A 15,962-nucleotide genomic window follows, 5' to 3' on the forward strand; every position below is an offset into this window, starting at 1 on the left:
CAAGAGTGTGCAAAGCTGTCATCAAGGCAAAGGGTGGCTACTTTGAAGAATCTCAAATATAAAATAAACTTAGATTTGTTTAAAACTTTTTTGGTACTACATGATTCCATGTGTTATTTCATAGTTTTGATGTCTTCACTATTATTCTACAATGTAGAAAATAGTAAAACAAATAAAGAAAAACCCTGGAATGAGTAGGTGTGTCCAAACTTTTGACTGGTACTGTATGTTGACACCTGTTTTGTTTTGTTATCCTCTTCTCTCCTCCAGGCCATTCTAAACAGTTGTCTTTCACATGCTTCCTGGCTTGGTATTTCACACTGATTTCATTTGGGTTCACCTCTAGAGGACAGTCATGTATTGTCATTAGTGCACATTGTATGATATATATTTTTTTTAATTCAGAAGGAAATTGGGTTTATACCATATACTGCTACATACTGCACAATTTAAACACTAGCCCCCCAATCACCTTTTCCCCAAAACATGTGTAAATATTGTACTATAAATTGTGCCGTCCTGTATCATTCTAAAGCTAAAAGGTTTATTATATTATAATGAGCCATTTACTTTATGTTCATATTCTTAGATGTTATTTATTTCTTCTTATTGTTGTTGCATTGTCGAGAAGGAACCTGCAAATAAGCATTTAAATGGACGGTGTTTACCATATCCTCTACATACGACTAATAAAACTTAATAACCTCCACAACTTAAAACAACCCAACAGAATAAATGTAAATCAAAAACCTCATGACATCATAATGTTAAAATGAATGAATGAGTGAATGTTGAGAGGAGACCAACCTGTGTGACTGATGTATTGACCAGGTTTACAGCTGCTGTGTCTCTGGGCTGCTCTACAACCATCCTTAGTTGGGTCTAGACAGTAGAACCCCTCCAGTGTCCCACAGACAGTGTCTGATGAAGGTCTACATGGCTGCTTTACCTTGAAACCCAAACCTAGAGAGAAAACATGGCATGTATTATCTGATGCAGATGACAACTGACATATCTTCATAGCATAACAGCATAGAGTAACATATCAGTGTTTGTGTCTGGGTTTCAGTGAGAACACAACGGACCACTCTTACCTGGATCACAGTTGATACACACTTTGCATTTCATGAGACCATTGGGCTCATCAAGGAACGTAGAATCAACACAGGGCACACAGCTGGTACTGGTGAATTCAGTACAATGCCTATGTACATTATTTCCTGGGGAAGAGAGAATCACAATGTCATGTTTTTCTGTTAGTGTTGATGATGTATTAACGTCTGGTGAATCATATAATGATATTTTGTACTCAGCTCTACCACATGCAATACAGGATCCAATGCTTACAAACACCAATATAATAGGTACCTGGAAATATATATTTTTTTCTAAAATGTTCTCTAACAAATCCAAACTGATGGTGTGTATTCATAAAACTTACAGGAGTAGTTAACAATAATTTGAACCCAAATATTCACATTTCCAATATAATTATTGTAATTATGTGTGACCATTTTAAACAGGCTTTTGTGAGTGTGTTGGCGCCCCCTGGTGTTTTTATTTAGTCTTTAAAGGTGTGGCACCAAACAAAAGATTATCTAGGTTATTTGCAAATTCAATCAATAAATATGAAAATTTACATCTCTCCACCACGTTTTTTCTAAAAGGGTTCAGTAAAATGAACAGAGCTTGTAGGCTAATAATAACTCTGATTTATATTTCAGAGAGGAAATACATTATTTACATAAATCCTTTGTTTTAGAAAAAACTATTCACAAAACTTAGAGGTAGTTAGCAAAATTCTAACCAGTATTCACATTTCAAATATCTAATTAAGTAGGACTGTTTTAAACAGGCTTTTGTGAGTGTAGTGGCGCCCCCTGGTGTGAATGAATTGAGAGTACTGTGTAGTGTCAGGAATTTATGTTGCATGAAATATGCCAAGCCACAAAATGTGCAAATCAGAAATGTTTCACTTACAGTCCATATAAAGTGTTCACACTGTGCCATGGTTCCTCAATCCTCACCAACTCACATGATTTGTTCGTAGGAGTTTTGAGATGAACTGGCCTGTAGACTTTATGTATTTTTGTACATGTACTGTATAGTAAGAATAGCTCAATTATATTCTGCTTAAATATAGCTTACACTGCCCAGTTAATGAATATAATATAGTAATGTATGTTGGCTGTCCACCCTTGATATACAGTGGGGAGAACAAGTATTTGATAACCTGCAAAATCGGCAGTGTTTCCTACTTACAAAGCATGTAGAGGTCTGTCATTTTTATCATAGGTACACTTCAACTGTGAGAGACGGAATCTAAAACAAATATCCAGAAAATCACATTGTATGATTTTTAAGTAATTAATTTGCATTTTATTGCATGACGTAAGTATTTGATACACCAGAAAAGCAGGCCGCCCCAGGTGGACCCAGTTGCACAGGGCGGGGTCGAGACCCAGGGTCTCGAGCTTAATGACGAGTTTGGAGGGCACTATGGTGTTAAATGCTGAGCTGTAGTCGATGAACAGCATTCTTACATAGGTATTCCTCTTGTCCAGATGGGTTAGGGCAGTGTGCAGTGTGATTGCTATTGTGTTGTCTGTGGACCTATTGGGGCGGTAAGCAAATTGGAGTGGGTCTAGGGTGTCAGGTATGGTGGAGGTGATATGATCCTTGACTAGTCTCTCAAAGCACTTCATGATGATGGAAGTGAGTGCTGCGGGCGATAGTTCTTTCTCTCAGTTACCTTAGCTTTCTTGGGAACAGGAACAATGGTGGCCCTCTTGAAGCATGTTGGAACAGCAGACTGGGATAGGAATTGATTGAATACGTCCGTAAACACACCAGCCAGCTGGTCTGCGCATGATCTGAGGACTCGGCTGGGGATGCCGTCTGGGCGGCAGCCTTGCGAGGACTAACACGTTTAAATGTTTTACTCACGTTGGCTGCTGTGAAGGAGAGTCCGCAGGTTTTGGTAGCGGGCTGTGTCGGTGGCACTGTGTTGTCCTCAAAGCGAGCGAAGATGTTGTTTAGTTTGTCTGGGAGCAAGACATCGGGGTCCGCGACCGGGCTGGTTTTCTTTTTGTAGTCTGTGATTGACTTTAGACCCTGCCACATACCTCTCGTGTCTGAGCCGTTGAATTGCACGTCTCTATACTGACGCTTAGCTTGCTTGATTGCCTTGTGGAGGGAATAGCTACACTGTTAGTATTCGGTCATGTTTCCGGTCACCTTGCCCTGATTAAAAGCAGTGGTTTGCACTTTCAGTTTTGCGCGAATGCTGCCATCAATCCACAGTTTCTGGTTGGAGAAGATTTTAATAGTCGCTGTTGGTACAACATCACCGATACACTTGGTTATAAACTCGCTCACCGAATCAGCATATAGATCAATGTTGTTGTTCGACGCTATCCGGAACATATCTCAGTCCACGTGATCGAAGCAATCTTAAAGCGTGGAATCAGATTGGTCGGACCAGCGTTGAACAGACCTGAGCACGGGCGCTTCCTGTTTTAGTTTCTGTCTATAGGCTGGGAGCAACAAAATGGAGTCGTGGTCAGATTTGCTGAAAAGAGTGTCACGACTTCCGCCGCAGTCGGTCCCTCTCCTTGTTCGGGCAGTGTTTAGCGGTCGACGTCACCGATCTTCTAGCCATCACTAATCCATTTTTCATTTTCCATTGGTTTTGTCTTGTCTTACTTCACACCTGGTTCCAATCCCATCAATTACATGTTGTGTATTTAACCCTCTGTTTCCCATCATGTCCTTGTCAGAGACTTTGTTGTGTGTTCATGTATTATGTATTGGTGTGCGACGGGTTCTTGTACCCACTTTTATTTATTATGCAACTTTGGTTTTGGAGTTTTGTTAAGTCTATTACACTACTCCATTTATACCAAGTTTGATTCTCCTGCGCCTGACTTCCCTGCCACCTACACACACTACATTACAGCGAGGGATCCAGAATTTTCCCAGCCCGGGTCGCGCATTCGATATGCTGATAAAATTTAGGGAGCCTTGTTTTCAGTTTAGCCTTGTTAAAATCCCCAGCTACAATAAATGCATCCTCAGGATATGTGGTTTCCAGATGACATGATGCTATTTCAGGGCTGTCGGTGTCTGCTTGGAGGTGGAGACATGTTGCCTGAGGGGGAGGTTGGGGTGGAGACATGTTAGCTGTGTGGGGTTGGGGGAATGGGATGGGAGGTTGGGGGTAGAGACATGTTGGCTGAGGGGGAGGTTGGGGGTGGAGACATGTTAGCTGGTTGGGGGAATGGGATGGGAGGTTGGGGGTGGAGACATGTTTGCTGAGTGGGGTTGGGGGAGGTTGGGGGTGGAGACATGTTAGCTGGTTGGGATTGGGGGAATGGGATGGGAGGTTGGGGTGGAAACATGTTAGCTGGGTGGGATTGGGGGAATGGGATGGGAGGTTAGGGTGGAGACATGTTAGCTGGGTGGGGTTGGGGGAATGGGATGGGAGGTTAGGGTGGAGACATGTTAGCTGGGTGGGGTTGGAGGAATGGGATGGGAGGTTGGGGTGGAGACATGCTAGCTGGGTGGGGTTGGAGGAATGGGATAGGAGGTTAGGGTGAAGACATGTTAGCTGGTTGGGGTTGGGGGAATGGGATGGGAGGTTGGGGTGGAGACATGTTAGCTGGGTGGGGTTGGAGGAATGGGATGGGAGGTTGGGGTGAAGACATGTTAGCTGGGTGGGGTTGGAGGAATGGATGGGAGGTTGGGGTGGAGACATGTTAGCTGGGTGGGGTTGGAGGAATGGATGGGAGGTTGGGATGGAGACATGTGGGGTTGGGGGAATGGGATGGGAGGTTGGGGTGGAGACATGTTAGCTGGGTGGGGTTGGGGGAATGGGATGGGAGGTTGGGGTGGAGACATGTTAGCTGGTTGGGGTTGGGGGAATGGGATGGGAGGTTAGGGTGGAGACATGTTAGCTGGTTGGGGTTGGGGGAATGGGATGGGAGGTTGGGGTGGAGACATGTTAGCTGGGTGGGGTTGGAGGAATGGATGGGAGGTTGGGATGGAGACATGTTAGCTGGGTGGGGTTGGAGGAATGAATGGGAGGTTGGGATGGAGACATGTTAGCTGGGTAGGGTTGGAGGAATGGATGGGAGGTTGGGATGGAGACATGTTAGCTGGGTGGGGTTGGGGGAATGGGATGGGAGGTTGGGATGGAGACATGTTAGCTGGGTGGGGTTGGAAGAATGGATGGGAGGTTGGGGGTGGAGACATGTTGGCTGGGTGGGGTTGGGGGAATGGGATGGGAGGTTGAGGGTAGAGACATGTTGGCTGAGGGGGAGGTTGGGGGTGGAGACATGTCAGCTGGTTGGGGGAATGGGATGGGAGGTTGGGGGTGGAGACATGTTTGCTGAGTGGGGTTGGGGGAGGTTGGGGGTGGAGACATGTTAGCTGGTTGGGGTTGGGGGAATGGGATGGGAGGTTGGGGTGGAGACATGTTAGCTGGGTGGGGTTGGGGGAATGGGATGGGAGGTTGGGATGGAGACATGTGGGGTTGGGGAATGGGATGGGAGGTTGGGGTGGAGACATGTTAGCTGGGTGGGGTTGGAGGAATGGGATGGGAGGTTGGGATGGAGACACGTTAGCTGGGTGGGGTTGGAGGAATGGATTGGAGGTTGGGATGGAGACATGTTAGCTGGGTGGGGTTGGAGGAATGGGATGGGAGGTTGGGATGGAGACATGTTAGCTGGGTGGGGTTGGGGGAATGGGATGGGATGGGAGGTTGGGATGGAGACATGTTAGCTGGGTGGGGTTGGGGGAATGGGATGGGAGGTTGGGATGGAGACATGTCAGCTGGGTGGGGTTGGGGGAATGGGATGGGAGGCTAGGGTGGAGACATGTGGGTTTGGGGGAATGGGATGGGAGGTTGGGATGGAGACATGTTAGCTGGGTGGGGTTGGGGGAATGGGATGGGAGGTTTGGGGTGGAGACATGTTAGCTGGTTGGGGTTGGGGGAATGGGATGGGAGGTTAGGGTGGAGACATGTTAGCTGGTTGGGGTTGGGGGAATGGGATGGGAGGTTAGGGTGGAGACATGTTAGCTGGGTGGGGTTGGGGGAATGGGATGGGAGGTTAGGGTGGAGACATGTTAGCTGGGTGGGGTTGGGGGAATAGGATGGGAGGATAGGGTGGATACATGTTAGCTGGGTGGGGTTGGAGGAATGGATGGGAAGTTAGGGTGGAGACATGTTAGCTGGGTGGGGTTGGGGGAATGGGATGGGAGGTTAGGGTGGAGACATGTTAGCTGGGTGGGGTTGGAGGAATTGATGGGAGGTTGGGATCGAGATATGTTAGCTGGGTGGGGTTGCAGGAATGGATGGGAGGTTAGGGTGGAGACATGTTAGCTGGGTGGGGTTGGAGGAATGGATGGGAGGTTAGGGTGGAGACATGTTAGCTGGGTGGGGTTGGAGGAATTGATGGGAGGTTGGGATGGAGACATGTTAGCTGGGTGGGGTTGGAGGAATGGATGGGAGGTTAGGGTGGAGACATGTTAGCTGGGTGGGGTTGGGGGAATGGGATGGGAGGTTAGGGTGGAGACATGTTAGCTGGGTGGGGTTGGAGGAATGGATGGGAGGTTAGGGTGGAGACATGTTAGCTGGGTGGGGTTGGAGGAATGGATGGGAGGTTAGGGTGGAGACATGTTAGCTGGGTGGGGTTGGGGGAATGGGATGGGAGGTTGGGGTGGAGACATGTTAGCTGGGTGGGGTTGGAGGAATGGATGGGAGGTTGGGTTGGAGACATGTTAGCTGGGTGGGGTTGGGGGAATGGGATGGGAGGTTAGGGTGGAGACATGTTAGCTGGTTGGGGTTGGGGGAATGGGATGGGAGGTTGGGGTGGAGACATGTTAGCTGGGTGGGGTTGGAGGAATGGATGGGAGGTTGGGTTGGAGACATGTTAGCTGGGTGGGGTTGGAGGAATGGATGGGAGGTTGGGTTGGAGACATGTTAGCTGGGTGGGGTTGGAGGAATGGATGGGAGGTTGGGGTGGAGACATGTTAGCTGGGTGGGGTTGGAGGAATGGATGGGAGGTTGGGATGGAGACATGTTAGCTGGGTGGGGTTGGGGGAATGGGATGGGAGGTTAGGGTGGAGACATGTTAGCTGGGTGGGGTTGGAGGAATGGATGGGAGGTTGGGGTGGAGACATGTTAGCTGGGTGGGGTTGGAGGAATGGATGGGAGGTTGGGGTGGAGACATGTTAGCTGGGTGGGCTTGGAGGAATGGATGGGAGGTTGGGGTGGAGACATGTTAGCTGGGTGGGGTTGGGGGAATGGGATGGGAGGTTGGGATGGAGACATGTTAGCTGGGTGGGGTTGGAGGAATGGATGGGAGGTTGGGGTGGAGACATGTTAGCTGGGTGGGGTTGGAGGAATGGATGGGAGGTTGGGGTGGAGACATGTTAGCTGGGTGGGGTTGGGGGAATGGGATGGGAGGTTAGGGTGGAGACATGTTAGCTGGGTGGGGTTGGAGGAATGGATGGGAGGTTGGGATGGAGACATGTTAGCTGGGTGGGGTTGGAGGAATGGATGGGAGGTTGGGATGGAGACATGTTAGCTGGGTAGGGTTGGAGGAATGGATGGGAGGTTGGGATGGAGACATGTTAGCTGGGTGGGGTTGGAGGAATGGATGGGAGGTTGGGATGGAGACATGTTAGCTGGGTAGGGTTGGAGGAATGGATGGGAGGTTGGGATGGAGACATGTTAGCTGGGTGGGGTTGGGGGAATGGGATGGGAGGTTGGGATGGAGACATGTTAGCTGGGTGGGGTTGGAAGAATGGATGGGAGGTTGGGGGTGGAGACATGTTGGCTGGGTGGGGTTGGGGGAATGGGATGGGAGGTTGAGGGTAGAGACATGTTGGCTGAGGGGGAGGTTGGGGGTGGAGACATGTCAGCTGGTTGGGGGAATGGGATGGGAGGTTGGGGGTGGAGACATGTTAGCTGGTTGGGGGAATGGGATGGGAGGTTGGGGGTGGAGACATGTTTGCTGAGTGGGGTTGGGGGAGGTTGGGGGTGGAGACATGTTAGCTGGTTGGGGTTGGGGGAATGGGATGGGAGGTTGGGGTGGAGACATGTTAGCTGGGTGGGGTTGGGGGAATGGGATGGGAGGTTAGGGTGGAGACATGTTAGCTGGGTGGGGTTGGGGGAATGGGATGGGAGGTTAGGGTGGAGACATGTTAGCTGGGTGGGGTTGGAGGAATGGGATGGGAGGTTGGGGTGGAGACATGCTAGCTGGGTGGGGTTGGAGGAATGGGATGGGAGGTTAGGGTGAAGACATGTTAGCTGGTTGGGGTTGGGGGAATGGGATGGGAGGTTGGGGTGGAGACATGTTAGCTGGGTGGGGTTGGAGGAATGGGATGGGAGGTTGGGGTGGAGACATGTTAGCTGGGTGGGGTTGGAGGAATGGATGGGAGGTTGGGGTGGAGACATGTTAGCTGGGTGGGGTTGGAGGAATGGGATGGGAGGTTGGGGTGGAGACATGTTAGCTGGGTGGGGTTGGAGGAATGGGATGGGAGGTTGGGGTGGAGACATGTTAGCTGGGTGGGGTTGGAGGAATGGATGAGCGGTTTGGTTGGAGACATGTGGGGTTGGGGAATGGGATGGGAGGTTGGGGTGGAGACATGTTAGCTGGGTGGGGTTGGAGGAATGGGATGGGAGGTTGGGATGGAGACACGTTAGCTGGGTGGGGTTGGAGGAATGGATTGGAGGTTGGGATGGAGACATGTTAGCTGGGTGGGGTTGGAGGAATGGGATGGGAGGTTGGGATGGAGACATGTTAGCTGGGTGGGGTTGGGGGAATGGGATGGGAGGTTGGGATGGAGACATGTTAGCTGGGTGGGGTTGGGGGAATGGGATGGGAGGTTGGGATGGAGACATGTCAGCTGGGTGGGGTTGGGGGAATGGGATGGGAGGCTAGGGTGGAGACATGTTAGCTGGTTGGGGTTGGGGGAATGGGATGGGAGGTTAGGGTGGAGACATGTTAGCTGGTTGGGGTTGGGGGAATGGGATGGGAGGTTAGGGTGTAGACATGTTAGCTGGGTGGGGTTGGGGGAATGGGATGGGAGGTTAGGGTGGAGACATGTTAGCTGGTTGGGGTTGGGGGAATGGGATGGGAGGTTAGGGTGGAGACATGTTAGCTGGGTGGGGTTGGGGGAATGGGATGGGAGGTTAGGGTGGAGACATGTTAGCTGGGTGGGGTTGGGGGAATGGGATGGGAGGTTAGGGTGGATACATGTTAGCTGGGTGGGGTTGGAGGAATGGATGGGAAGTTAGGGTGGAGACATGTTAGCTGGGTGGGGTTGGGGGAATGGGATGGGAGGTTAGGGTGGAGACATGTTAGCTGGGTGGGGTTGGAGGAATTGATGGGAGGTTGGGATCGAGATATGTTAGCTGGGTGGGGTTGCAGGAATGGATGGGAGGTTAGGGTGGAGAGATGTTAGCTGGGTGGGGTTGGAGGAATGGGATGGGAGGTTAGGGTGGAGACATGGTAGCTGGGTGGGGTTGGGGGAATGGATGGGAGGTTGGGATGGAGACATGTTAGCTGGGTGGGGTTGGAGGAATGGATGGGAGGTTAGGGTGGAGACATGTTAGCTGGGTGGGGTTGGAGGAATGGGATGGGAGGTTAGGATGGAGACATGTGGGGTTGGGGGAATGGATGGGAGGTTGGGATGGAGACATGTTAGCTGGGTGGGGTTGGAGGAATGGGATGGGAGGTTAGGATGGAGACATGTGGGGTTGGGGGAATGGGATGGGAGGTTAGGGTGGAGACATATTAGCTGGGTGGGGTTGGAGGAATGGATGGGAGGTTGGGGTGGAGACATGTTAGCTGGGTGGGGTTGGAGGAATGGATGGGAGGTTGGGGTGGAGACATGTTAGCTGGGTGGGGTTGGGGGAATGGGATGGGAGGTTGGGATGGAGACATGTTAGCTGGGTGGGGTTGGAGGAATGGATGGGAGGTTAGGGTGGAGACATGTTAGCTGGGTGGGGTTGGAAGAATGGATGGGAGGTTAGGGTGAAGACATGTTAGCTGGGTGGGGTTGGAGGAATGGATGGGAGGTTGGGTTGGAGACATGTTTGCTGGGTGGGGTTGGAGGAATGGATGAGCGGTTTGGATGGAGACATGTGGGGTTGGGGAATGGATGGGAGGTTGGGGTGGAGACATGTTAGCTGGGTGGGGTTGGAGGAATGGATGGGAGGTTGGGTTGGAGACATGTTTGCTGGGTGGGGTTGGAGGAATGGATGAGCGGTTTGGATGGAGACATGTGGGGTTGGGGAATGGGATGGGAGGTTGGGGTGGAGACATGTTAGCTGGGTGGGGTTGGAGGAATGGGATGGGAGGTTGGGATGGAGACACGTTAGCTGGGTGGGGTTGGAGGAATGGATTGGAGGTTGGGATGGAGACATGTTAGCTGGGTGGGGTTGGAGGAATGGGATGGGAGGTTGGGATGGAGACATGTTAGCTGGGTGGGGTTGGGGGAATGGGATGGGAGGTTGGGATGGAGACATGTTAGCTGGGTGGGGTTGGGGGAATGGGATGGGAGGTTGGGATGGAGACATGTCAGCTGGGTGGGGTTGGGGGAATGGGATGGGAGGCTAGGGTGGAGACATGTTAGCTGGTTGGGGTTGGGGGAATGGGATGGGAGGTTAGGGTGGAGACATGTTAGCTGGTTGGGGTTGGGGGAATGGGATGGGAGGTTAGGGTGTAGACATGTTAGCTGGGTGGGGTTGGAGGAATGGATGGGAGGTTGGGGTGGAGACATGTTAGCTGGGTGGGGTTGGAGGAATGGGATGGGAGGTTGGGGTGGAGACATGTTAGCTGGGTGGGGTTGGAGGAATGGATGGGAGGTTGGGTTGGAGACATGTTAGCTGGGTGGGGTTGGAGGAATGGATGGGAGGTTGGGTTGGAGACATGTTAGCTGGGTGGGGTTGGAGGAATGGGATGGGAGGTTAGGGTGGAGACATGTTAGCTGGGTGGGGTTGGGGGAATGGGATGGGAGGTTAGGGTGGAGACATGTTAGCTGGGTGGGGTTGGAGGAATGGATGGGAGGTTGGGGTGGAGACATGTTAGCTGGGTGGGGTTTGGGGAATGGGATGGGAGGTTAGGGTGGAGACATGTTAGCTGGGTGGGGTTGGAGGAATGGGATGGGAGGTTAGGGTGGAGACATGTTAGCTGGGTGGGGTTGGAGGAATGGGATGGGAGGTTGGGATGGAGACATGTTAGCTGGGTGGGGTTGGGGGAATGGGATGGGAGGTTAGGGTGGAGACATGTTAGCTGGGTGGGGTTGGAGGAATGGATGGGAGGTTGGGGTGGAGACATGTTAGCTGGGTGGGGTTGGAGGAATGGATGGGAGGTTAGGGTGGAGACATGTTAGCTGGGTGGGGTTGGAGGAATGGGATGGGAGGTTAGGGTGGAGACATGTTAGCTGGGTGGGGTTGGAGGAATGGGATGGGAGGTTGGGATGGAGACATGTTAGCTGGGTGGGGTTGGAGGAATGGGATGGGAGGTTGGGATGGAGACATGTTAGCTGGGTGGGGTTGGAGGAATGGGATGGGAGGTTGGGATGGAGACATGTTAGCTGGGTGGGGTTGGAGGAATGGGATGGGAGGTTGGGATGGAGACATGTTAGCTGGGTGGGGTTGGAGGAATGGGATGTGAGGTTAGGGTGGAGACATGTTAGCTGGGTGGGGTTGGAGGAATGGGATGGGAGGTTAGGATGGAGACATTTTAGCTGGGTGGGGTTGGAGGAATGGGATGGGAGGTTGGGATGGAGACATGTTAGCTGGGTGGGGTTGGAGGAATGGGATGTGAGGTTGGGGTTCTTTACTCTTCTTTTAGTTAGTTTTCTTCTGAGGGGCAGACCGTGGGTAAAATGTATGTATATACATTATGGAATATAATTTTATATGAATTTAAATATTGTACCTGTAACCCCCTCCGCCCCTCCCCCAATGAAGAAAATGTAAAATAAATATAAGGTTGGTAAGAAGAAAACAGTTGTCATGATATTAGCTGGAGCTGTTTTCTAATTAATAATAGTTAGAAAAAGAAAACTAGGAATTGTATGTTTTTCTATTGCATCGGTAAATTATTGTTTAGTGAGTCAATTTTTATTTTTGTGTATGTGTTTGTGAGTCAGAGAGAGGAGCGTCAGAGTGAGGAGCGTCAGGTAACCTAGCAGGATAAGAGTGTTAGGCCAGTAACCGAAAGGTTGCTGGTTCAAATCCCTGAGATGACTAGGTGGCGAAGGTCGCTGGTTCGAATCCTTAAACAGACAAGGTGGAAGGAAAAAAACATTCTGCCGATGTGCCCTTCAACAAGGCCATTAATCCTAAGAATATTTGCTAAATGTAAAATCTAATTAATTGCCAGGGTTAGAGGTTTCAAGCCCGTTATATTTATATGGGCGTTAGCATACCACAGAGATCCTCTAAAAGTATGAATATAAATAAAATAAATTTAAATAAATGACAAAGGGAGCACATCTAAATTAATGCTATAATCCAATCAGTGTACTAATTTAGTACTGACTTGGCTAGTTAAATAAAGATTAAATAAAGGTTACACATATATATACATATATACACACATATATACACATATATGTATATATATTTATGTGTAACCTTTATTTAACTAGCCAAGTCAGTTGAGAACAAAATCGTATTTACAATGATGGCCTACCAGAAGGCAAAAGGCCTCCTACGGGGGCTGGGATAAATATATATATAATATAAGACAAAACACACATCATGACAAGAGAGACACCACAACAATACATATAGAAAGACCTAAGATAACAACATAGCATTGCAGTAACACATAAAAACACAGCATGGTAGTAACACAACATGGCAGCATCACAACAGCATCACCCTACCCGACACCCTAGACCCACTCCAATTTGCTTACCGCCCAAACAGGTCCACAGACGATGCAATCTCAACCACACTGCACACTGCCCTAACCCATCTGGACAAGAGGAATACCTATGTGAGAATGCTGTTCATCGACTACAGCTCGGCATTCAGCACCATAGTACCCTCCAAGCTCGTCATCAAGCTCGAGACCCTGGGTCTCGACCCCGCCCTGTGCAACTGGGTACTGGACTTCCTGACGGGCCACCCCCAGGTGGTGAGGGTAGGCAACAACATCTCCACCCCGCTGATCCTCAACACTGGGGCCCCACAATGGTGCGTTCTGAGCCCTCTCCTGTACTCCCTGTTCACCCACGACTGCGTGGCCACGCACGCCTCCAACTCAATCATCAAGTTTGCGGACGACACAACAGTGGTAGGCTTGATTACCAACAACGACGAGACGGCCTACAGGGAGGAGGTGAGGGCCCTCGGAGTGTGGTGTCAGGAAAATAACCTCACACTCAACGTCAACAAAACTAAGGAGATGATTGTGGACTTCAGGAAACAGCAGAGGGAACACCCCCCTATCCACATCGATGGAACAGTAGTGGAGAGGGTAGCAAGTTTTAAGTTCCTCAGCATACACATCACAGACAAACTGAATTGGTCCACTCACACAGACAGCATCGTGAAGAAGGCGCAGCAGCGCCTCTTCAACCTCAGGAGGCTGAAGAAATTCGGTTTGTCACCAAAAGCACTCACAAACTTCTACAGATGGACAATCGAGAGCATCCTGGCGGGCTGTATCACCGCCTGGTACGGCAACTGCTCCGCCCACAACCGTAAGGCTCTCCAGAGGGTAGTGAGGTCTGCACAACGCATCACCGGGGGCAAACTACCTGCCCTCCAGGACACCTACACCACCCGATGTTACAGGAAGGCCATAAAGATCATCAAGGAAATCAACCACCCGAGCCACTGCCTGTTCACCCCGCTATCATCCAGAAGGCGAGGTCAGTACAGGTGCATCAAAGCTGGGACCGAGAGACTGAAAAACAGCTTCTATCTCAAGGCCATCAGACTGTTAAACAGCCACCACTAACATTGAGTGGCTGCTGCCAACACACTGACACTGACTCAACTCCAGCCACTTTAATAATGGGAATTGATGGGAAATGATGTAAACAATTAAAGGACAAACAATTCACACAATGACACAATGAACTTTCAGGAATTGTCAGGAGACAGAGGAGCACCTTCTGGAGAGTTGAGTGCATTCATTCTGGAGAAAGATGCCCATATCTTCTCCACAAACCCCTCTGCTTCTTCTTGTCTCAACATTTAAAAATATACTTATGACACATTATCTTCACACATTAGATGCTTTTCAATGACAAATCAATAACAACTAGGTTTATTACCACATGCGCTCACCAAATTTTCAACTTTCAGGAAAAAGGTGGGGAGTGGGTCCTACTGTCGAGAGAAGGAGGGGAAACGGGAAAACCATATAAATAATGACATGCCCTCCTAAAACGGTATAGAAAACCATTTCTGTTTGTGATATTAAGAGTAACAACGACAGTGTGTATTATGGACTTGGTTAGGAAAAGTCAAGGACGGAGTGGGGCACGATGTAAAAAATGGCAGAGTAATAAAACATGTGTATTAAAAAATGGTAGTGTTACATTTTTTTAAATTCAGGAGAAGTCCAAATGACTGCTTCAGCAGTTCTCTTGTGGGTTTTATAGTAACGACATGTAATTGAACAGTAAAAATGTATTAGCCTACCTTTTAGCGTGGCATAAACACAACCAGTAGTGAGTGATACAATTTAAATTTATTCATGTAATGATTCAATTTGTGCATTACAAATAATTCATTATCCTATTACACATTCTAAATTCTGCAATTCAAATACAATTTCTGTTGGAACTGACATCGCTCCATAGTTACCAAAGGAACTCTCTAGTGTAGAATATCTAAGCCTTCACAAATAGGCTAAACTTCTTAAACGTGCGTCCTCCATTACCCTTCTTCGAGAAATGACTGATTTGATAGGATGGATAAAGCAGGACTCCCCTTCATGTAAACCCACTCATACTATACATGGATATTCACATGCTATGTGCCACTATCATAGAGAAGAGAGAAGTAGGCAGTAAGTACTGTGTTCAAGGGTTAGAATAGAGGACAGTGACACCTGCTTTGTTCAGTCTCAAATTCAACTTCATATCGTTAGTGAAAAAATATTTTTCTATGGTTGTGTTTTCAAATCAAGAAAAACTCCAACACACTGGAAATCTTGATGCTTCCAACAACTGAGTGGATCAATACATCAATAACATTGTGATCCATTCAATTGTTGGAAGCATCAAGATTGCGAGTGTGCTGGAGTTCATATTAATTTTAAACTTGGAGATTTTTATTTGAGTTCCCTTTTTTCCATGAACCTGGTAGCACATGGTGAGTATTCTAGTTGTCCATCAGTCCAGGTAATAATTAAAGGAGGGTATTTTATTAACCTGGTAATACATGGTGTGAGTGTTCTAGTTGTCCATCAGTCCAGGTAATAATTAAAGGAGGGTATTTTATTAACCTGGTAATACATGGTGTGAGTGTTCTAGTTGTCCATCAGTCCAGGTAATAATTAAAGGAGGGTATTTTATTAACCTGGTAATACATGGTGTGAGTGTTCTAGTTGTCCATCAGTCCAGGTAATAATTAAAGGAGGGTATTTTATTAACCTGGTAATACATGGTGTGAGTGTTCTAGTTGTCCATCAGTCCAGGTAATAATTAAAGGAGGGTATTTTATTAACCTGGTAATACATGGTGTGAGTGTTCTAGTTGTCCATCAGTCCAGGTAATAATTAAAGGAGGGTATTTTATTAACCTGGTAATACATGGTGTGAGTGTTCTAGTTGTCCATCAGTCCAGGTAATAATTAAAGGAGGGTATTTTATTAACCTGGTAATACATGGTGTGAGTGTTCTAGTTGTCCATCAGTCCAGGTAATAATTAAAGGAGGGTATTTTATTAACCTGGTAATACATGGTGTGAGTGTTCTAGTT

Source organism: Oncorhynchus mykiss, chromosome 9 (assembly GCF_013265735.2).
Source record: "Oncorhynchus mykiss isolate Arlee chromosome 9, USDA_OmykA_1.1, whole genome shotgun sequence".
Taxonomy (NCBI): domain Eukaryota; kingdom Metazoa; phylum Chordata; class Actinopteri; order Salmoniformes; family Salmonidae; genus Oncorhynchus; species Oncorhynchus mykiss.